At 39.0% G+C, this 22,364-nt stretch overlaps 1 protein-coding gene and 1 long non-coding RNA gene across 5 annotated transcripts in view; one reads left to right on the forward strand and one right to left on the reverse strand.

The window, feature by feature from the left end:
- CA10 (carbonic anhydrase 10) overlaps positions 1-22,364 on the forward strand; it is a 170,062-nt gene that overhangs the window by 86,671 nt on the left and 61,027 nt on the right. The gene's annotated exons all lie outside the window — the stretch shown is intronic.
- Positions 4,324-6,658, reverse strand: LOC135284389 (uncharacterized). The gene is made up of 2 exons (XR_010349797.1): positions 5,909-6,658; positions 4,324-5,754 (listed from the first exon to the last, which is right to left on the reverse strand). It is a non-coding gene; the product is annotated as an uncharacterized LOC135284389 (long non-coding RNA).

Below are 22,364 nucleotides of genomic sequence, written 5' to 3' on the forward strand. Positions count from 1 at the left end.
TGGCTTCACTTCAGTTTACAAACATGGCAAGACTGTTTTAAATCTCAGAGAAAGGTAAAATAAAGTGTCCAAATAATGGGTTATAAGTGGATAACCTGTTTCTCTGGCTGGAAAGCTTTCAATGTCTGGCTTTGGCAAACAAAGGCCATTTTGAAATGGTGTTTGGGCAGTGACTGAACCCACGTGGAGGTTGTATTTACAGCACAGCAGTTGTCAAATAACAGTCAAAGTAATTTGGGCATCACAGGAAATAATAGGAGTGATTCTAGTGTTTTCTGTGAAAACCTTTAAACTCCCATTTCATTAAAAATTCCACTCTGCAGCTGGTAGCAGAGATTTACTGGGCTTCACCATCTGTGCAGATTAATGTTTCCTAAAGGAGAATGAATGCAGCAGATGAGATGGTTGGCTTTTCAGATCACACAAAACCCCAAAGTACAATCTCTTTCCTGACTCTTGCATCTTACACCTGTTTCCTTTTAATCACATGACTGAATTGTTTAGGAGAAACAATTCCAGCTTTCCTTAAAGCTGATTGATTTGAAGATTGCAGATCACCATGATTCTCATGAGCTGGTAGCTGTGGAGAATTGGTGATTTTTATTGAGTAGATTTTTTTACAGATTGGTTGAGCACCTTTTTTGGATGTTATTATGCTCATATCCAAGAAAAATGTCTTCAACAAGCACAGTGATTTAAAGGCATTCCAGTGTGTGCTCCTGGCTGGATTAGCAGTGACAACCAATATGGGGAAGCTCAGCTGCCTCCAACCCACACCCGTGTTGTTTTCAGTCTCATCTCTTCTTTTTGACTGGCCATAACTAATCTTTCCAGGTGACTGAGCGTGTGATTCATTTAAATTGTGATTATAAATCAATCCTATGTCACATATCATACAATGTTACAATTTTAAATTACATTAGCTTCACCACACATCAAACATCACAATTAATTCTTGGCAGTGATTACTGTATTAGGATTCATAAGTAAAATTAATAGAATTTCTGGGTTTGTCAGGAAATGGGATCATCAATTTGACTATTTCTTGAGGGCAAGAAAGGAAAGCACAGTACCTGCTTACCAAACCAGGTATCAACCCCTGCCAGGATAAATATTCTTGGTTATTTCCCTGAAATACAGGACATTTTACTCTATTCTGATGGCTAATATCAGACCCTGGTGTTGAGGGAAGGCAGATCCATGGCATGGTGGGCTCCTCTCTGGAGAGGAGAAGGCAACAAGGGCTGGGACAAGGAGTGGGGCAGCTGCCCCATCCAGGGCAGGGACTGCCAGAGCATCCTGTTCCTAAGACACTTGGCCCTGCATAAGGAACAGCAGCAGCACAGGGTGTTAACATCCCCATGGATTTATCACTAAAAAAGTCCAGCACCCCAGAAACCACTTGTAATACAAACATGAAAGTGGGTAATTAAACTCACTGGCAACATTGGTCCCTGCTCTCGCTTGCCTTTTCTTTTATTGAAACCCAGCTGTTCTCTGACTGTTGCCAGGGGTAACCAGAAGTAACATTCAAGGTCATCAATGAACAGCAAGTCTTTGTCCCCTGGATATTTCCCTCTCTCTTGAAAACTTGCATCCTAGCATAAATTCCTTTAAAACAACAAATTTTGGTCAGTGTAGCACTTGGGTTTGTTGTTTTTTAATTTCCATTCACTGCACTTCTTTGGTCAGTCCATTACTGCTCCTCCGTGTTAATTGTAAGGCACAATATCCCAAAGAGCTCCTGGACCAAGGAATGTCTCAGAAATGTGTCACAGTGCCACCAAGGCTGCTCTGTCCTCCTTTGGGACAGACTGGTGACACCAGCCTGCACATGGACAGCACCAGCGTGCTGTGGAACAAGCAACTCTCCTCTCTCTGTATGTATTCCACCTGAGCAGCTGCAACTCTGTTCATTCTGGTATTTTGAACATGTTGAAATTATCTTTTCCCCTTTCTGTAGCACTGGTGATTCATTCACAGAGTTTTCTGCCAAGGAAATATTTTATAGAATTCATTAAAGCTCTTTCAGAAGTAAAAAGTCAGAGTAGCATGGGAAGATAGGGGAAAAGTCCATTCTTCTAAATGGGAATTTTGTGGTGATTCATCATAGCAGTTCTACTTTATATGATTTTCAAATGGTTAGCAATTTTCTGTATGGTTTAAATTGGTTTTATTATGTTTGTTTGTTTGTTTTTTGTTTTGCTTTGTTTTGTTTTGTTTAACCTGCATTTGTCCATTGCTTGGTTTACACTTTTTATGTAAATAAAGTGCCTGATTGTGAACTAGACAGAAATTAATATTTTCAAATATGTTAGGTGTTGCCTGTGAGCTCCCCTTGCATTTTTATTTTGTCAGTTTTCCAAACCAATATTTTTCTCTAGAAAGATGCTAGTTAAGAAATGAATATCTGGGAACAGAGGAACCAAATTACAGCTTTGCTTAGGTGAACATAACTGCTTTTGATGCAAGTGGGAGTTTCCCTTGTTTATCTGGTGTGTAATTTGGAACAGTGCATTTTACATCTAATTTGACCCAGGTTTGCCTACACCATATATGTAAGATAGAGGGAACAAGCACGGCTGACATCAAAGTGTTTATTTGGTACCTACCCCGGCCTGAGAATATGAACTTTGAAGAGTTTTGCAGCCAGAGGTGAAGAGAGCTGTCAGCTCTACCTCAGTGGAAATTTTCTGTCCCAGGCTCATTTCAGCTTTTCCAGAGGTGCCCAGTTGGTATCAAAAGGCACTGAAGTGTTTTTTGGCTGGATTATGGAAGGTGCAAATGACATTATTTACTTATTTTACAAGCAGATGACGATGATGATGAAGTATTAATTACTTACAGTGCAGTGGATAGATTTTAAAATTTACCAAGATGGCTTTGAAGCTTCTCCATGGAAGTCTCCTTGATGGATAAATGTCAGCTCCTTCTTAGAAGAACAGTTGTGACTCTCACAGTATTCCAAGTGCTGGTGTGACAGGTGACAGGGGAGGCAGCTGGACTGGATCTGGGGCTGGAGCTGGGATGCAGCTGTGGGATCATTCCTGCTGGAATGGGTGAGGAAGGATGGAACCTGCACACAGGTGGAGCAGGAGCTGAGAAGGATACACAAAACCAGGCATCCCACAGCAAGGGCACAAGATGGATGGGGTTATCATCCCTTCTAGGATGAACACTGTCATTTTATTTGTGCTGTGTGCATATTCCTGACAGGCTCTCAGTGCTGGGGATGGGAAGGTGCCTGTGTGGTTCCCAGTCTATCACAAACATTCCTGTGAAGCACAGAGCAGCTTCATGGACTGGTACAGAAATTCAGTGTAGACTTAATTGGAACAATGTTTATGCTTCACTGCTGGAGTCAAGGCTGCTCCTCTCTTTTGCTTCATCTCCCCTCCTTTCTTCCTTTCACAGCCCAAACACTTGCAGAGGATTTCAAGTTAATTTACATCCTGCAGAGAGTAAATGGCAGAAACTGTTTCTTACAGTTCTGCATTAGGACTGACTTCTGTGAGTTTTGCAAGGAAATCATTATTCCATCAGGAGAGATGTATTCCTTTGGAATGGAGTTACCTTTGTTACCTGTGAGGCAGCATTTCTCTGATGGGCCTCATCTTCCACTCCCACCTGGGTGAGGTGGGTGTTTGTACCTGTCAAAATGCACTTGGTTCATGCTGTGAAAAATAATTAGTTGGACAATGGAGCTGCTTTGAATTTACATGTGTGACTCATCCCACAACCCTTCCTGTGTTTGTGGGATTGGGCCTTGGATTTGGGAAATGACTGACAAATATTCTTCTAAACACCTATGATTTCAGAACAATGAATCTTGCTGAAATGTCAGCACTTGTGAAAATGGCAATTTGTTTACTAGGAAATTTAAAAAATGAGCAGCTTTTGATAGTCAGGGCAGCAACATCTATGTGCTCTTGAAATTTCTGAGAAATACTTTCATATTCTGTTCTACTGTGCTCATGGTTCCCACACACATGTGGCACCACTGGTGATGTCTCTTTGGAGAACTAGTCCTCTGGGTAGATTTAAAAGGGTGGGTCCAGCATTAATATAAACTCCATTAACTCTAGCATATTTTGATTTGCAGAAGTAATAATGGTGATAATGGTGTATATAGGGCCAAAACCACCTTTTTTCCTCCCTTACAGAGATTATTGCATTTTTTTCAATGCATTTTTCAAATGAATAATGAAACACCAGGACACAACCCAGAAATACTGTTACCTAGGAATAAAGTGCTGTGCTTTAGCATTACAGATGAGTAGAACTGAGATGTTCCTGTGACTTATCCACACCTAATATTCTGACACCAACTAAACATCTTTGGTGGCTTGTGAAACACTACATTTCCACAGACTGTGCCTTTTGTGCCACTAGCCTCTTGTTAACAGGATTAAGTTGTGCTGTCAAGAGAATGTGAATGTTTCCAAACATGTAGGATAAATGTTGTAGGATATTTCTGCCCAGTACTCCATTAATGAGGAGTGTGCTGACTGTACTGCATGTTCATAGTGAGTTTGAACCATTTCACATCTCTGAAATTCAGGGAAGAACTGTTAAAATACAGGTATTACATTACTAATTCAGAAAAAATTAAACCAACCCATAATATGAGTTAAACCTATTTGAAATCCCTTAAAAATAAACATGTACTGATGTAAATCCATGGATATATAGCTACAGTTTTACTCTGACACCACAAGTTTACATTATTCATTGAATTAATACTGTGCTAAAAAATCCCCCATGCAAATCCATTTAGAAGTGTTTGAGTTAAACATGTCACATTACTGAGCTGACAGACTTCACCTTTGTTGAACATTCACAAACCAAACCTATTTTCTCACAGCTGTCTGGAATGCCAGAAGTCTGTGTTTTTAAAGTATTCCCATAAGATCCTGTTCCACTTGTCTGTTCATCCTGTCACTGAATGCATTGGTTTATGCTCAGCTTCTCTTTGGTAGACAACTGACTGATTTGCTGATCAGAGAGGCACTTGCAGACCTGTCTTCTTGGAAATACAGGCATTTCTAGTTCTGCCCATTTTAAACTTTGTCCTAATATTCCAGTCTAAAATTGGTGAACCTGATGCACGTCCCCACCATCCCACTTTTAGCCCATTTAAAAATAGCCACACTGATGTTATGAGCTTCAACAGGACAGATTTGCAATTTTCTGTATTAAATGTGGTGAAAGCTCTGTCAGAAAAAAAAATGTTGTTCTAGAAGAGACATGTTCCAGACTAGAGAAAGTGGGACCATCAAGGAGAAAGCAGAATGTCAAGGCAGTGTTTATATTTCAAACTCATCATGTTTGTATTTTAAACAAGAAGGCTATGAAGAAATCTGGAGAACAGATGTAGTTCAAGGAAATGCAGACAAACAGGAAAGGAAAGACAGTATGGGTTTTCAGATAAGTACATAAAAAGTTATTTTAGGTGGCCAGACATGCTGACAGAAGAAGTGCCCATGAAAATGTTCTGCTGTTTGTGTGGAGAACTTCGCTGAGCACTTGGAATTGTTTCTCAAGGCAGAAGCTTGACTAGCAGAGTAGTCCAGTATAAAGCTTCAATATCAAGTGTCCTGCTGCTGCTGTGCTTGTGTGCAGCCTTGGCAGAAACCTGGCAGGGTGGAATCCCAGCTCCTCCAACCCCTGTGCCAGGAGCACTTTGAGCACTCACTGCAGGGGTTGTTTCTGCCTGGCTTTGTCTTGGAGCAAGGTTAAAGGCACAATGCAGATCTGGAAAAGGAAAAATAGGCCTTAATCAGCAATTTAGCTTTTAGAACTCTGGCCTTGAACATAGAACAATATAAAGAAGGTCTTATGAAAAACAGAGGAGAAATTAAGGAAGAGCAGTAATAGACAGATTTGGGAAAACAGAGGTATTACCCACCTCTTACCAAGCATTCAGGTTTCATTCAGGCTGCATCTGCTGTGTGAAGAAACATCAGGAGAAGCTCAATGGAAAAACCATCTGTGGGATAATTGTCCATTTTTTCCTTCATTTCACCTATTTTCAGTGAAGCTTAGAGACCCAGGACCAACACTCCACTAGTAGGAGGCTTCCCCTTATATCCAGACTTTCTGACATCTGGAAAACAACTTTTGGTGTCTCTAGACATGCTCAATCACCTAATGACATCACCATTTCCCACTGCCAGAGCAGAACACCACAAGCACGAGTAAATAACTTGGCAAGTGAAACCCCCTTGTGAACCTCACATCCAGTTCCCTGGACAAAGGGAAACCTGTGTCCACCCAGGAGCTCACCAGCTCTCACAGCTGAGGATGTTCCATGTTAATAACACACTCCCCACCTGCACAGATGGTCATTCAAGGTGCATTTCTGATTGTGTTCCCAAGTGCTTCCTCTGACCTCTCTCCATACCAGGTGAGCCCCTCTCACTGGACTCTAAGAATTTTCCTGATAAAGAATCCCTTTTCACCTGCATGATCAGTCCCTTATAATCCAACCAAGCCAAGAGAGTTTCTCATATTTATAAGGGATAAAGGAATCTTTTCTCACTGTAATGACCCCAAAGCCAATGGCATGCCCTGAGATACCAGTGGCAAATCAGTGCCCTCCTGTGCTCCTCTGCAGGCTGTCCTTTAAAGGTGTCTGAAGCATCAGCTTGAGAAATGCATTTCCAGAGTGAGCTGAGATGGCAGGTAGAATTTTAACAATTGTTAAAAAAAAATAAAAAAAAATATGATGGAAGCAATTCTCTTTGGGAAATAGCTTTATATATTTCATAGCACCTGGTTTAATAGCTGTGATGCCCAATCCATGTTAGCAGTCCCCAGGCACAGGAGAAACACAAATAGTGAGCAGCTGCTTTGTGGAGGCCACAACACATCATCAAAAATTAAAACAGGGTTCAGGGGTTATATAATGGAATTTACAGAGCTAACAGCAGTCTTGTTAGCTGGTTTCAGAAAACTCCCTGCAGTCAGGCTCCCTAAGGCTGCTGCTCAGCCTAATTTGATTCCCATAGCTTCTCTTGGACAAAGCAAAACACCCAAAAGTTTTAGTTTGATACTCTGGGTGGGTTCTTACTTAGAAACAACACAAACTTACCCTGGGAAGCCTGAATAAAATCTAAGGGTCATATTATGTCCTTTGGAGTTGAGGCTAAAAGAGGGAAATGTGTGAGAAAAGCTGTCCAAAACTGGTTTTGCCAATTTTTCCCATTCCCTCTTACAAATAAGGAACACAGGACCTGTCCTTCCATCTGTTTTGAACCCAAAGCTTTATGGATGATTTGGTTTTGTGATGGGAGGACCTTTTGAGATCCTCAGAAATTCCTAAACTGGGGCAATATACCTTCTTAGGAGGGTTAAAAAGAAGCATCAGCTCTGCCTACTCCTTTTGTCTCCTCCTGCATCCTCAGAGCACATTAATGCAGATAATGCAACAGAGGAGGAGCAAGCACCACAACTGCCCAGGATTCAGCTCCATTGTTTCCAGGCTGCACCCGCTCCACAGAGCTATAAAACACCAGTAATGCTGTTTTTATTGCCCTGAAGAGTGTGGATACCTGATGACAATGAGAGGAATGGGAGAGGGAAGGGGATACGCAGCAGGAGCGAGGCAGGGAGGGAGCCCTGCCGGAGGCTGACATCCTCAGGGCTGGCAGGTGAGTTTTACAGTGCAGAAAAACAGCAGTGCTGGCAAGATGCAGTGAGAAATAAACTGCTGATGGAGCACACAGGTTTGGAGCTTTGGAAAAGCTGAGTGGCAGTGTGTTGTCTGGATAAATCTGTAGGTTCTTCTCGTTCAGTTAGAAACTGGCCCCACACCAAATTGTCCAGGTCAAACAGGCCGAAGTTTTAACAGGTTAAAATCAAATCTAACTTTAATAAACAAAAAGTGTAGCTCATCTTCACTGACGTTTTCTTTACTCTTTGTTTAAAAGAACTGGATTTTTATGGGACTGTTTTAAACTTAGTTATCTTATTTGTTTTTAAGTATGGGTGAATACGGAATGCTTGAAACATGCACTGGAACCATATTACACTTTAACAAATAAAGTGCTTTCCAACAGTGAGAGCTAGTAGGCTCTGAAGGAATCTCCTATGTGAAATAATTGATCCTCTTAGTACTTGAGAGTCTCAAAACTGAGCAGGGCAAAGTGTTCTGTGAGGAACATCCTGAAGAAGTCTTGCAAGATGATCTTTTTTTCTTCATGTACACAAGGCACTATGGCCTTGAGAGGAAGCTTCCATTCCTCTATTTTCATTGTCAGTGATGCTTCTTAGATTTGTTATTACATGAGGTTAAAAATATTCAGCGGAAATATTTAGTTGCTCTCTCACTATGAAATCTTAATCAATTGGTACCTGTCAGTTTCTGATATACACAACAAAGAGCATTTATTTTACAGTCAGGAATTTGTCTTAGCCCAACTTTATTTATTCTTCTTAGAAACACAGGGCTTGTAACATCCATCTTAAATGTTTTAACCTAAAATGTGTAAGTGGGCTCTGTAGCCTTTTCTAGAGCACTTTATAACCATGTCTATTAATTTCTTTGCAGTTTGATTTTGCAGGTTGAGCCTTCATAGCACAGGATGTGACAGTTTTTATCTGGTTTTATTTTTATTACTGAGTACAAAGGTAGAATTTGTCTATAATGTTACTGCTGCCCTGCAGCTCTGGTAGTTTTTTATGCTCTGTCTTTTTAATGATTATGTGTAGCTTTTCTTCCAAATGCCTCTTCTGCTGTTTACTGGAGTTGTGAAGTATTTACCAACTTCATGAGATGTGACCGATGAATAAGGAGGAAAAGGGATTTGATTATTTAAATTGCATGGAAAAATATGCACACTGTCAAAACAAAGAGTGTAGGATTGTATTTTCTCTTACAATCTACAAATAAGGAGTAACTGCTCTGGAAATAGTGGAGTAATATCTCTGCAAACCCAATTTAAATACCAGTAAAATTAGATCGCCCAATCTGATAAACAAGAATACTGAGGTTTAAAGATGACATTTTAATTTGAAAACTTTTTACCTTTTACTTGCTGTCAGCAAGGCTAAAAGTAATTAAAATTGGCATAAAATATTGTCTAAATCCTGGTTATTTTCTTTCCTTTCACTACACTTCCTATGATCAATTTTTCTCATTTTATGTGGATTTTTTTTTCAGCAGTGATAGCATTTTGCTGTTATTACATTTATTATTCATTATTTTGGATATGATACTGCACCAATTGGAAAGGATCTCAGGGAATGTTTTCATATCCAATGTGGTTTTAACACTTCCTTACTAAGCTGGGTATTGGGAGTTGATTGAAGCGTGCTGAGGTTGGGATTGGCTTGAGTGAATCAGCATAAACTGAGTAATGCAACTCAGAGTACTCCAGATTTATACCAATGCAGCTGAATTAATGATCTGATTCCTGAATTGTTGAGTTTCACTGAGGCTGCATCCATGCAGAGAGATGAGCATTTCCAGAAGCAATTTGATCAAAAAAGATGGGTGGGCAAATTGTACACTTTAGGTACCCTTTGCTCTTCTCTAATGGTACAGAAGACTATTAGTTTAAAGCTAGAAAATTAAGGTATTAAACAGCAAAAATGAGATTACTCAGAAAAATGTAGGTGATGCAAACCATCTCAGAAAAAAATCTTTTAGCTTTCATTTGGGTGCCATTTATGCCACTGCATAAGTATTTATGCTGTAGATGAGGTAACTGGTGGACCTGGTTGTCTTGGCTACCTGCCATTCCTGTGCAGGTGCATGGAGCACAGTGCAGGACATGGTCAGTGCAGCCCTAAGGAGTCCTGGACACGTGTGCTGGGAGGTGCTGCTGGGACTTAAATCCTACATAGAAATGTCTCTCGAATATTATGCAACTAATAAAAAGGCCATAGGTTGATTTCAGTTTGTTTTTTAAAATAATCCAGATTTTGTTTGTTAATAATTTTATATAATTGCTGAGGTACAGTGCAGCTTATAGGAAGGCAAAGTATGCTCTTTTACAGTTATCTCAAGAAAATAAAATATAGCCTTGAGGGTCATCTGATTATATTATACTCCCGTAGTTTAGAAGATTTTCCAATTGTATCTATTGATAAAATTACTTGAAGCTGAGGATTAAAGAGAAAGGTTTAAAGCAGAAAAGCTGATTTAAGACTGAAGATCTTTCTTAGCAGCATCCATTTAAAGTTAATCTTCGATCATCTGTGAAGCTGATTACCTAATATATAAAACCTATAAAAATTATCCTCTTTTATTACACAATAGAAATATTGTATTCTTTCAAATTCAGTCAATCGTGAGTAACATTCAAAAAATCTCTTAAGAAAACATTGGTCAGAAATGTAACAGAGAGCTTTAAACACACCACGAGCATGGAAGGAGGGGAAGGACAGAGAAAAGCTTTGTCATTGTCACTCAGAATTGAAATGGAATCCCAGGATCATGGAGAGGGCTTGTAAGGCAGAGAGTTCCTACTCTAAAGATAGTGAAGGGTTTAATATTTAAACATACAAGAGGATCATGATATACTCTTACAGTCTGTCTATTGATTACACATCCTTTTCAGCCCTGTGAAATACCCCAGATACTCCTTGATGCATCATTGTGAAAGTAAAAACAAAAACTGTCTTCAGCTTGCCAGAGTTTCTCAGTGGACTTCTTGCAATCCCGTCAGTAACTGTGATTTCAGCTAACTCTGTGTCTCAAGTCCAGTTACCCACAACAGCACCAACACCCACCTGAGGCCAGGAGCATCCCTGCCATCTCTTAATAGCAGAGCTCCAGAAATTACTCCACTGCAGGGTCTCTTCTGGGCATTTCTGTCTGTCAGGAGGTTTACACAGGAAGTAGGAGAAGTTTCCTGAAGTTTTCACATCCTCAGACTTACTGTAAATGGAGGGGTTTTCATAGAATCTTTTTACTGACTCCCCAAAACCAAAGAGGGTGGGGGTGGAGAAACAAGATGGGCAACAAAGGCAACTCTACTGATTAGCAGAATCCAGGCAAAGACTAAACACCTGAGGAGTCATTTCTCAGTTTATGAATCACTTTGTCTCCATCCTTTCACTTTGTTTTACAGGTTTGTTTTGAATAATAGAAGAGCTTTTAAGTCCTCTCTGCTCCCATCCTGTTTGTATTCCAAAGGTTCAGTTAACTGTGCACCATGCCAAATAAATTAAAGTCCAGAACAGTCTTGAGCAATTAAGAAAGCTGCTGGGACATCTCATTTTCTATACCTTCAGAGTGTTGTCTGTTATTTCCATTTATAAAACAAAACAGAGGGCATAAAACTGAGGCTTAAGGTTACTTTATCTGGAAGACAAAATCTTGCTTGCCAAAGATCAAGGTTTCCCATTATCCAGATGTGAAACGTTTCTATCTGATTTCTGTATGAAGCTGTGAAAGGTGTTTGTCATGCCTTTTGTCATACAAACCCATCACACATTTGTTTTTCATGTCTGTTATGTGACCCTTAACTTGAAATTAAGGGGCAGGCTTTATTAGTCTTACACTTAGGCAAGCTTGCGATAAGCATTTTGAGGAGAAAAAATATCCTTTCAACATCTAATTTGGACAAAAAAGATTTAAGTGTAGGATATTTCTGAGTAAAATGTGTTACTGGCAGATCAGCAGTGCCTTTTCAAAGTGTTTTTATGTTGTCAGAAGTTGCAGCTGTTGAGATGTTTGCAGATAAAACCATTTTGCTCATTAAATGTGGCTTGGGTGACACAAAAATTTGTTCTGGGAAGTGCATTTTCTGAACTCAGGTATGATTAAAGAGGGTATAAGGGTGCAGAGATCCAGTCAAGGGAATCTTAAGTGTTGGGCATGAGGATAATGCACTGCTTACAGGGCTTAATCCCATGAAAAGATAGAACAGGGGTTCCCAGGCAGGAATTACTGTTTATGTACTGAATTTTCTCTCTGAGTAGGTTACTTTTTTATTTTGTTTTGTTTGTTTGTTTGTTTTCATGCTTAATCTTAGGGGGTTTTTGACTTTAGGAGGCTTGGTATCAATGAGCATTAAATTCAATTTCATGGCGTTTGTGAGACCTATTTTCACAGAAAAATGCTCCTCAAGGCATAAAGTTACTGTCACATCAGAACAAAGATGAAAATGCTTATCTGTTTTCTAAATGACTTGGACTGTTTAAAGAGCTCCTGTTTTAAATAGCCCAAATAATTCCCTTTGCTTGCTTAGAAAAATAAAATCTAATTTATAGTAATTAAAGCACTAACCTGATTAAAAATTATCTCCATCATTCTGTACTTAATACCCAGCAGCTTTGCTGCTGAGGCAGTATTGGTTTACACTGAGAAGGGATTGCTCTGTTGAACAGGCAAGTTCAGCAGCAGATAAAATAGGGGAACAGGAGCAGCTGAAAGTGAAAAAGAAGTTGGTAATTTTAGAAGCAGTTTTTTAATTCCCTGTGAGTTTATTTGACCAGCCATAACAGTTTCATGGGAAAAAGGGAGAATATACTTCAGAAATAGCTCGAACTGCTGGAGGGTTTTTCCTCATGCATGACATGGAAGTAGAGCAAATTCCTGGAGGCTCAGAAAGCTCCATCCTGAAAGTTGTCCTGGTACAGCTCTTTTACAGTGACATTTGGGGGGAATGCTTTTGGCTCCAACTTCTATGTCTGCACTTATAACCAATAAAACCAAAAAAATGTGAACTGGAGTAGTGCCAAGATTTTCCAAGAGTGTCGACTCCTGAACTCCAAAAGGAAAGGAGACGTGTTAAAATTTGCTACTGCTGTTTTAGCACATCATATTTTTGTAATTGGAACAAACAAGTGGAAGTTGTGGAATACAGCCCTAGAATTCCAGTTTTTAGAAAGGGATCCTTCTGGAATGAAAGAGTAAAAAAACTTTTTCTTAATTATGAGACATAAGTTATGAATTAGATTTTATGAATTACAGCCTTGGAGTAACCTTACAAAATCATAGGCATTTCAAATATCTGAGTAGAATTCAACCTATCATCTCATTAAGTTGTTAAAAAACTCTCTTGGAGAAAGGACAGCAAATAGGTTGAAGATATTTTTACCATCTACAGTTATCTAACTGTAACTCATGTTTCATGTTTCAAAGGAATGTAAATGATGCCTTTTTTGAGTGTACTGGGAGTTCATTAGTTAGAAACAATATCCCATTTCCCAGAGTCACAGATCCTACATAATACAGAGAGTAAAAGGGGATACATAACCTCAGAGGTACCTATTTTATTCTAGATTTCCAGTGAGTAAAAAAAGCAAGTGCAGGGTATCATATTACATTATAAACTGGAAGTATATTAAAAATAAATCATCCTCATGCATCATATCTTGCTTTTTAAAGGAAAAATATGCATTAAAAAGATTTGTTCAATCATAGGTCTGCCTTCTAGCATTAGAGATCAATGTGCAGTCTGATTAAGTTGTGCTCTATAGATTTCTGCAGCCAAGTTCATCAAAGAACCCATTTCTCTTCCTCTAATGATGCTTGAACCCAAAGTTCTTCTCTGAAGTACTTTAATTTTCACTTGGTCATTACAAGAAGACAGTAACGTAATGAACTGCAAATAGGAGACGAAAGTAACATAAATCATATTTGCATCCTTTTTTGTGATACTAGCATAACACTTCTTTCATCATTTTAATGCCTCCAGTGTTTTCTGCACTTATGATGATAAAAATTAAATTATACTGCATTTTTTGTTATCCAGCATACCAATAAAAATATCAGATCATTAGAATAATCAAGATAAATTAATGCCAGAAAACTGTAATATTATTTTACATTGTGCTACAGTAAGTGTAAAGAGTGAGTTTCCTGCTGAGATAAAAAACATTTACCATTTATCATAAATAATCAGTGAAAATTTGTAAACTATTCTTCTGTGAAGACCTGCTCCAAAACACTTATATGGAAAACATAACCCACTTGTGTCTTGCCTTGCTGCTTCTGAATGAAGACTCTAAAATGAGGTAGTAATTTAAGATTTTTTTTTCTAGCCTCCTGTTTCTGCCTTCTCACTGTGCATAGTTTTGTATAGCCTCAAAAACCATGTTGCCATTATATTTTTTTAAAATAGCAACTAAGTCAATCATGCCAAAGAATACCTGAAAATGTAAAAAAAAAATAACAAAAAACCCCCCAAAAAATCATGAATCATATCCAAAGGTAGTAAAAAGCAGAGTGAAAGGATAGAAATAATTGCTGATGTCATTTTTTTGGGTTCAGTGCACTGGTCTGGAATCTGTTGCACTGTACAGGCAGTTGGGAGCCAGCAGAAAATGAGGATTCTAGAGGATGTGCCTGACAACAAACAGGCTGATGTGCTATGGAGACAACACAGGAGCAGTAAAGCCTGGCAACATTTGGAACATGGTGCAGCCCCAGCAGCAAAACCCCTGGGATTTTTGAGAAATCCCTTTGTTTCAGAGTCATTAAAACATTTCTGCAAACTTCCCATTCAGTTGTGTGCAAAAATCTGCACTAATAGCAATAAAGAGAAGGCAATGCCACAAGGCAGGAGGGCAAATATTCCTTAAACATAATGATATGAAAATAAAATAATGAGTGTGAAGCATCTGCTCTTTATTGCAAGGGAGTTCTCCCTGGTCTCTTTGGTACTTCCAAGGAGAGAAGCCACTTCTGCTGCCACTCTTCCTTCACTCACCCTCCTCATCCTCTCTGTGCTCTGAAACCAAAGGTGGAATTTTCTCTGACAATCTTTTTCTTTTTTTAATGCTACACTAATTTTGCATCCCTGTTTTTGTTCCTACAATCTGCCTATTAATGAAAAGTTCTCAATATATTAAATTAGGATATGTTGTCAGTAGAACTGGAGTGTTTTAACTCCTGGGTGTTGCTCATAGGGGATGAGGTCCTTGCACTTGCCATGTTCTGGAAAGGCTCTGCCATATATGTATAAATAAAATTAATATTTCTGGTCACTGGAGCCTCTTAACCTTTTTTTTAAATGGAATTAAAAGATTGATTTAATTGCAAATAAATGATTCAAAATTGCCATTTACACTTTTGCAGTGTAATGTTTTGTAAACAGTAAATATTTTTAGCAGAAGTGCTTAGTGAAAACTGAAAGCAGTGGCTAAAAAGGGATTTTATGTAACTTTTGAAAAATAAGAGTTTTCTGAATTTGGCATTGCTATACTTCACCCTAGCTGAACAGCATCCTTATAAAACCAGAATGGGAAGAAAATCACTGCAGTAGCTCTGCAAATGGGTCCCCCAGTGGCTTTAGGAATTTGTTATTAAACACAAAATAACATTTAGGGTACTGAGCATCCTCAAAATGAAGGAATAAATCCTTAACAGGCAATCCTGTGCAATCACATATACAGCTAATTCTCCAACAATAATAAACTGTTTAGCTTCATATGTTTTAATGTCTTTTATGCATTTCTTTCTTCGTTTATTTTAGAAAATTATCTAATTTCAGTAGTAGCTCCAATGGGAGCTATTGCACAGTATTAGGCAACAGAAGCAGCCTAGTCCTGGTAAAGCACCTTTAAACATCGTGTAGTATTTTTGAAGAAACATAAAGCTACTTGAGACTTCAGTTCAGCTTCATGAAGCTCTCTACAAAGGGAGGATAAAACCGTTCTTTATTAGACTTCTCAGCTGCAAAGACACAAATGCTGTTACTCCTGGCCCCACCTGGGATTTGCTCTAATAATCATCAGAGGTGAAGCTCTTTCGCCGTTTAATTATATACAAATCACTGACATTACCCAGCTGTATTTAGGAGTGGATCTAATCCTAAAACATAAATTCCATCATTTAAAAATTACCATTATTTTTTCATGTATTTTTTGCAAGTGAAGACTTTCCTTCAGCACTAAAATTTCATTTTCAGAAATGCATGCAGTAGCAACTGCAGCGGTCAGTGTTAATAAAAAGTTAAGAAATTGCAGTTCTCTGTGTCACTCTGTTGTCATTATCATAGAATTATAGAATGGCTTGGGTTGGAAGAGACCAACAGAATTTCACCTCTGAAATGCAAGTTAAGAAGTAAGGATTTAGTCCAGATTTAACCGTATTTTCCTGATTCTGTAATTTAATTACGTCAATGATTTAATTTTCCTGACCAGCCCTTGTGGAGAGCTGGCTAGGCCTGTGGCTGTCAAACCTGTGCCCCAGCCCCATGTTCTGAGAACAAATAAATGCTGCTGTGATTCCACCTGATTCCTCTCACACATCACACTGAAGAGGAATAATATTTTCGGTACTAATTCAAAGTGTAATCTATGGAAAATACACTTGCTCATGTGTAATTGCAGACAGAGCTTGTCTGACCCATAGAGTTTGTAGTCACGTGAAAGTGGAAGAATTCATAGAATCATAGATAGATTCAGATATTGTCCTGGATCCCAGACAATATTCTTGGCTCATCCTTATTAAAAAACTGTTTTCTGATTAACTGAGATGACAGCCGTGAAAAGGGAGATGGTGGAGTCCCAAAATATCCAATGCACTTACTGTGCTATGTTATCTGTGTTGTAAAAAAAATTAAAAGTAAAACAAATTAAGTGATGCTACGTCTTCTGTCATATTTAATGCTGCAGAACATGGCCTTGGTTTGAAACCCTGTCAGATCATCCTGAGGAGAAACAAAAGACGTGCTTAAAAATTACCGGCTAGGATGGGAGGGGAAAAGACCTCTCCTCATTCTTTTATATCCCTCTTGCACCCTCATCAGGCAAGTTAACAGAATTTTTGAGCTCTCCCTTATTTTTTGTTCATCCTCCCTGAGAAAAAATCCCAACCTCTTCTTTCTGGGGAATAGAGTCTGCATTAATTGCTGCTTCAAACAGCATATACTTAGACATGGAAATTCAGTCTGAGATGAGACAGTAATGGAAATCTTGGCCCCCAAAAGGCAATAACTTATCTCATAAGGATTCTACTGCAGAAGAAAAGAGACAGAGAAAATATGCTATGGGGCACATAAAGAATCGATTCCAAACAAAATGTGTTTCAGAGATTTCCCACAAGGCATCAGGAACTTCTTAATGCAGCTCATTCCCAAATTCCTCCAGGGACCCAGTAAATAAAGGCAGCTCATTCTGCATCTTCACAGATCCATGGGAATGAGAATATTAAAATGCACTTGAGGATGCAGAGAGGTGCCCAGAGCTGCCACAGCAGCCCAGGCACAGTTTACCATTCATTGCCTTTGGGCCTGACAATTTAGGCTTGAGCAAGGGTCAGAAGTCCCTGATGGGGCTGGGGACCATTCCCTAATTGAAATTTGATGGCAGCCGAGCAGCTCATTGCCCTGGGTGCCCAGGACTGGAGTCAGGGATGGCTAAATGAGCACACAGAATTCTCCTGGCGCAGCACTGTTCATGCATCTCTCACCCCCATGTCTAAACTCATCCCAACCCTCCAAATTCAGCAGCAGGGCAGAAATCCTAATGCATTGCAAGGACTCTGCAGCTGAAACCAGGCTGTAACAATAACTTCACATTTGGAAAAGGTGCTTTTCTATTTTTATTATGCTTATTCATTCAGTTTTAAACAGCTGTAAAGAGAACCTGGAAGCAAAGAGTAAGTAAGAAGGGAAAGGCCCAGTGCACAGCTGAATCCAACTACATTAAATATTAAATTCTTTCTACAATAAATGGGTTTTTGCAAGCTCTGTTGCAAGCTCTGGAGCAGAAAATCTGATTTGTCAAGATCATCCACAAGAACTCATCAAACAAAGTGGAACATAAAGAAAAAAAATATTTTTTTATAAACTTCGTAACATGGAAACATGGGATAGTTCCAACTCCTGTTTTCTGACAGTTTAAAAAAATATACAAACCCTGTCCTAAATTTAATTTCACACTTTACACTGTGAAACAGCTTCTGAACTTGAAAGGCAGCAACAAAAAATCCATACAATTTCAAAATACACAGTCATTCCAGACTCCTGCAGTAGTAGCTGGATCACCCACACACATTTCCTTAAATCTCTTCTATGGGTTAGGGCTGAAGACGATTGAAAATATTTTTATTCCTCATAGTATCACATAGCAATCACAAGGTGAACATGTATCCATGTGTGTATGAATATCCTAAATGTACTTTTTTGCTGCAGAACCATGGACAGCATTTTTAAAGCCAAGAAAGATGGCAAGGGAAGGAAGACTAATGAACCTCTGTAAGTGACTAGTGTTAGTGACTGCACACAAGTCAGAGTGGGGTTTTTCTCAGGTGAAGAAGGATAATATATCAGTATGAAAGAAAGGTTTGTGAATTAGATGTGAAGTCCAAAAGGAGAAAATACTTCAGAATAAATAATTTTGTTGGAAATATTCTCTATTGTTTGGAGAACATTCACTGAAGTGATCAGGTCATTCCTGCTTCATATATTGATGATTCGAGTATCTTCTAAAATGATATTTTTTAGGATAAAAGAGATGCTTGTGTTTCTTACGAATTCTAACTCAGAAAAATACATATGTGAAGGTAGATTTAGGTAGATCTTTAAAAAAATGGGCGCCAAATCCCTCCTGAAATTTAATAATTTCCTAATTATTCTAATTTCCTCAGGCTTCCCTGAAAAACTCAGTTTGGTACCCATACAGCTAGTTAGAAATTCTAAGACCATGAAGAACTGAAAGCCACAAAAGACTTGTTGACTTTCTTGGCCTAACACTGACCAGTTCTCTTGCTGAAAAATGAATGAGAAGTCACGGGCTGATTATGGAATTAGTCAACATGAAGCCTGATAGAATCTCCTACCATGAGAACATTCTTTTATGCCATAGCCATGAAGCAGAGCAGTGAGCAGTTGTGTTTACCTTTACTGTCAGTTAAATGCCAGAAGATGTTATTTCCTTGAAAATCCCACAGATGGGGTGATCATCAGCAGACTGAGCTGTGCTGTGTCTCCAGCAGCCATAACTGCAGATAGGCAATGCACATAAACCTGAAAAATCCCTTTCCTGCTCAGGGAATGTCTCTGCACTGGCAGCCTGCAGCTGCTGCCTCACCCAGCTCTGGATGAAGAAATGCAGCAGGCAGGCGTGTGGAATGCAGCATTCCAGCAGCATCCACCTGCCAGAACCCATTCTGTGTTGCTTTGAAACCTGGGCAACCAGCTGTGAGAAAGGGATTCAAATGACCCGGAAAGAAAATTTGGCTGCACTGAAATCCATGGCAGAAGTCTCTTCTTCTTCAGCAGAGCCAGGATATCACTCCTGGACGTTGCCAAGCTGCTGTTTGTATGGGACTGTTTTCCTGCTCAAGAGTGTTGATTTGGTGTGGGAGGAGGCTGTTTCTCCTGGAATTGATTCTGTAACTGAGTCCAGACCTAGAGGATTCATCTCAAGCAAACCCCTTCCACCTTTAATTTCCAAAGGAAACTTGAAAACCTACCTTCCTAATGTCAAGGAAATGAGGCTTCTTTTCCAGAAAAAAAAAACCCTCAACTTGGATACAATTTGCAAGCCAAACCAAGCTGTTAGAAAGGGGAGATTTGATGAAGTTGTGCACTGAGCTGTCGACAGGCCCTGAGGGAAGGGTTTGGAGCCAAATCTGTGAGAAGTCAGTGGTCAGCTCATGCTCCTATTAACCCAAATACTGCTAACTGACAGAGCCATGGATGCAGCATTAAAACTGGAGAGCTCTGGGTGTGCAGCTTTGCATACTGGTCATTAAACAGCCTGGCTGGAGCTGGAGGCTCTGGCTCAAGCTCAGCTGCCGTGGATTCACAGGAGTGTCCTCGTGGCACCAGCAAAATCCCGATTGTACCCATCCCTCCTGCAGTCCATGTGTGACACAAAGATAAGCAGCCCTCAGATAAGAGGAGGGAAGCAGTTACATATCTGCAGCCACACAGAAAATTGCTAAATATTAAGAAAAAAATCCAGTTTTGTGTGCTAGTGAGAAAGCAGAGGAGCCTCTTATCCCCTCACAGCTGCCATGGCCTTCTTGCACCTTCACCCTGCAGCTCCATCCAGATCATGGCAGAAACAATCTAAAGCCACAAGAAGGAATTATATTCCTAAGGACCCATTTGGCACTGAAAACCCTTCTTCTCTACTGGAAAAGCCACTTGTATGTGAAAAAATTCAGCTGGCATGTTTGGTGACCAAGACCTGCTTTTGTGCCACCACAGTGAACTACCACAGCCATAATCTTCTATCCTGTCCATTGCACAATGTGTCAAGGGGTTTTCTGTCATGATGAAGAGATATTGTGCAAGTTTAGAATCAGAGAGGTTTTTTCAAATTTCATTTTTTAATTGTTTCAGTTGGGGAAAACGAATTCCTATGCTATTGGAAGGGGTTAAAAGGATAATAAATGTTCTACTACCTGGATTTGAGTTTTAATTTTTGTACGCAATCACTTTACTATTAATAGGCTACTTTTCCCTGTTTGGGTTTTTAATTCTGAAAATATTATTAAAATAGGCAGGAATTTTCCTTCCTTAGACCCTAGTTTGTCTTTCACATGTGGTTTCATGTCTGTATGTAACAATTCACAAATACACTGACATAAATACTTATTATTCCAATAGGCTATTTATTTCTGGATAGAATTACTCAAACCGAGTAGACAATGCATCAGACCAAATCACTGGGGTTGACTTGAATTTTATTAGAGTGTTAACCTCTGAGATTTCCAGACACTGCTGACAAGGAAGTAGCAGAGATTCAGCCTCTGCCTTTATTTAGTTGCACCCACAGTGTATTTTACAATAAATGTATTTGCAACTACATGCAATAAAAAAATCTATGAATTTATTGAAAAAGTTATGGCACCCACCACTTCTCTGAAGAAGGAAACTATCTATGGGAAAATAAAGCATAAGTTTAGAATGTGGGAGCAAAGTAGTTGATTGCTGGTGTAATACTTCAGTTGTCATTGGAATCATAATTATAACAGAACTTTAGAGGTATTTGAAAATGGCTTGAGAAGACTTTTAAAATCATTAAACTGGTAGAGAAGACTAAAAATCATTAACCCTGCCAGAGAGTGTTGTGGTGATACTGGTTTGGCATAACGTGCAGAGAATGGCAACATTCACTAGGCTTTGCTCTTATTTCCTTTACTCATGTAGGTGTTTGCATAAGGGTTGGAGGCTTTCTACAGTGCTGCTTATTTGGAACTGAAATTTATCTTTCCCTTAGCTCCTGAAAAATAATCCCATTTTTCAAACCAAGAGAAAATAGTGCGAATTATTCGCTTTGCTTCATTATTATAAGATACTTTATGGTGACACCAGAGAAGTCATTATTTATAAGATATGGGATTATCTTTTGTCAAATCTTCTAACTTCTTGTAAACATCTTGAAGCAATGAAGTAAATTTTGAATCATCCAGTAAAAAGTGCCCAAAAATGATAAATAGTTGCATTATTTGCACAGGATTGCAACTGTAGTGTTTCTTTCAAAATTGTGTATTAGCTTTTACTTCTGAAAAATAAGACTTTTGATAGGACTTTTTCCATAAGTGCTTCACTTTATTGTAACACTGAATATCTACCCTGCAGGTTAGAGGTAAAAGGGACAAAAATTAGGGCTAGGGAGAATGTAGGCTTCTGTTTTTGAGAGAAAGGGAACCAAAATTAAAATAAATGTAATTGTAAAGGAAAATCTATTGTTTTCCAGAAATAAACTGGATTATTGTGAGGGAGAGAGAGAGAGACACACTCTGTGTTTTTGTGTGTGCATGTGATCAGTTGTGGGAGTGAGTTTAACTGCAGCTGTCCAACTTTGGCAGATTAATGCACTGGAGAGAAGGTGACTTTTTACACACCAAACCCAGATTTTTCTTCTGGAATAAGGGCTAGAACACAGCCAAGGGTACTGTGACATTGAGCTGGAAAGCTCATTTTGTTCAAAGATAAAGTGCTCATCTGGTATGTTACTAGATGTGGCCAACCCAAAAGAGACACAGCTAAAACCTGATGAAATCTTACTATTTAATTGTTGTTTTAACATGATTCAGGTAAGATCAGAAGTAATTTTCCTACTTTCTGCAAAATGTATTTTCAATTAAATACCTGCATCATTACATGGTGTTTCAGAAACAATCCATTCCTCAAAATATTAAAGGCTTTGTCTGAAAACCAGCCTGGTAGTTGAGTCAAGTAATTTCTCACTTCTTACTACTTCAGGCCCCGTTTTGTCACTGTCTTTACAAAGACATCAACATTACAACATGTTTCTGGTTCAAGTCTTTAAAAGGTGCACCAGGAAAAATTAAGCCATTTTTAATGTTATGCTTTATCATCCCCTCTTCTTTGCAGCTGTAAAATCCCTGAAGAACATCAATATGGATTTTGTATTTGTTTGGAGGCTGGGATTCCATTCTTTGAACTTCCAGCCTTTGTGCATATCCTCAGACACAGAGAAGG

Source organism: Passer domesticus, chromosome 20 (genome assembly GCF_036417665.1).
Source record: "Passer domesticus isolate bPasDom1 chromosome 20, bPasDom1.hap1, whole genome shotgun sequence".
Classification (NCBI taxonomy): Eukaryota; Metazoa; Chordata; class Aves; order Passeriformes; family Passeridae; genus Passer; species Passer domesticus.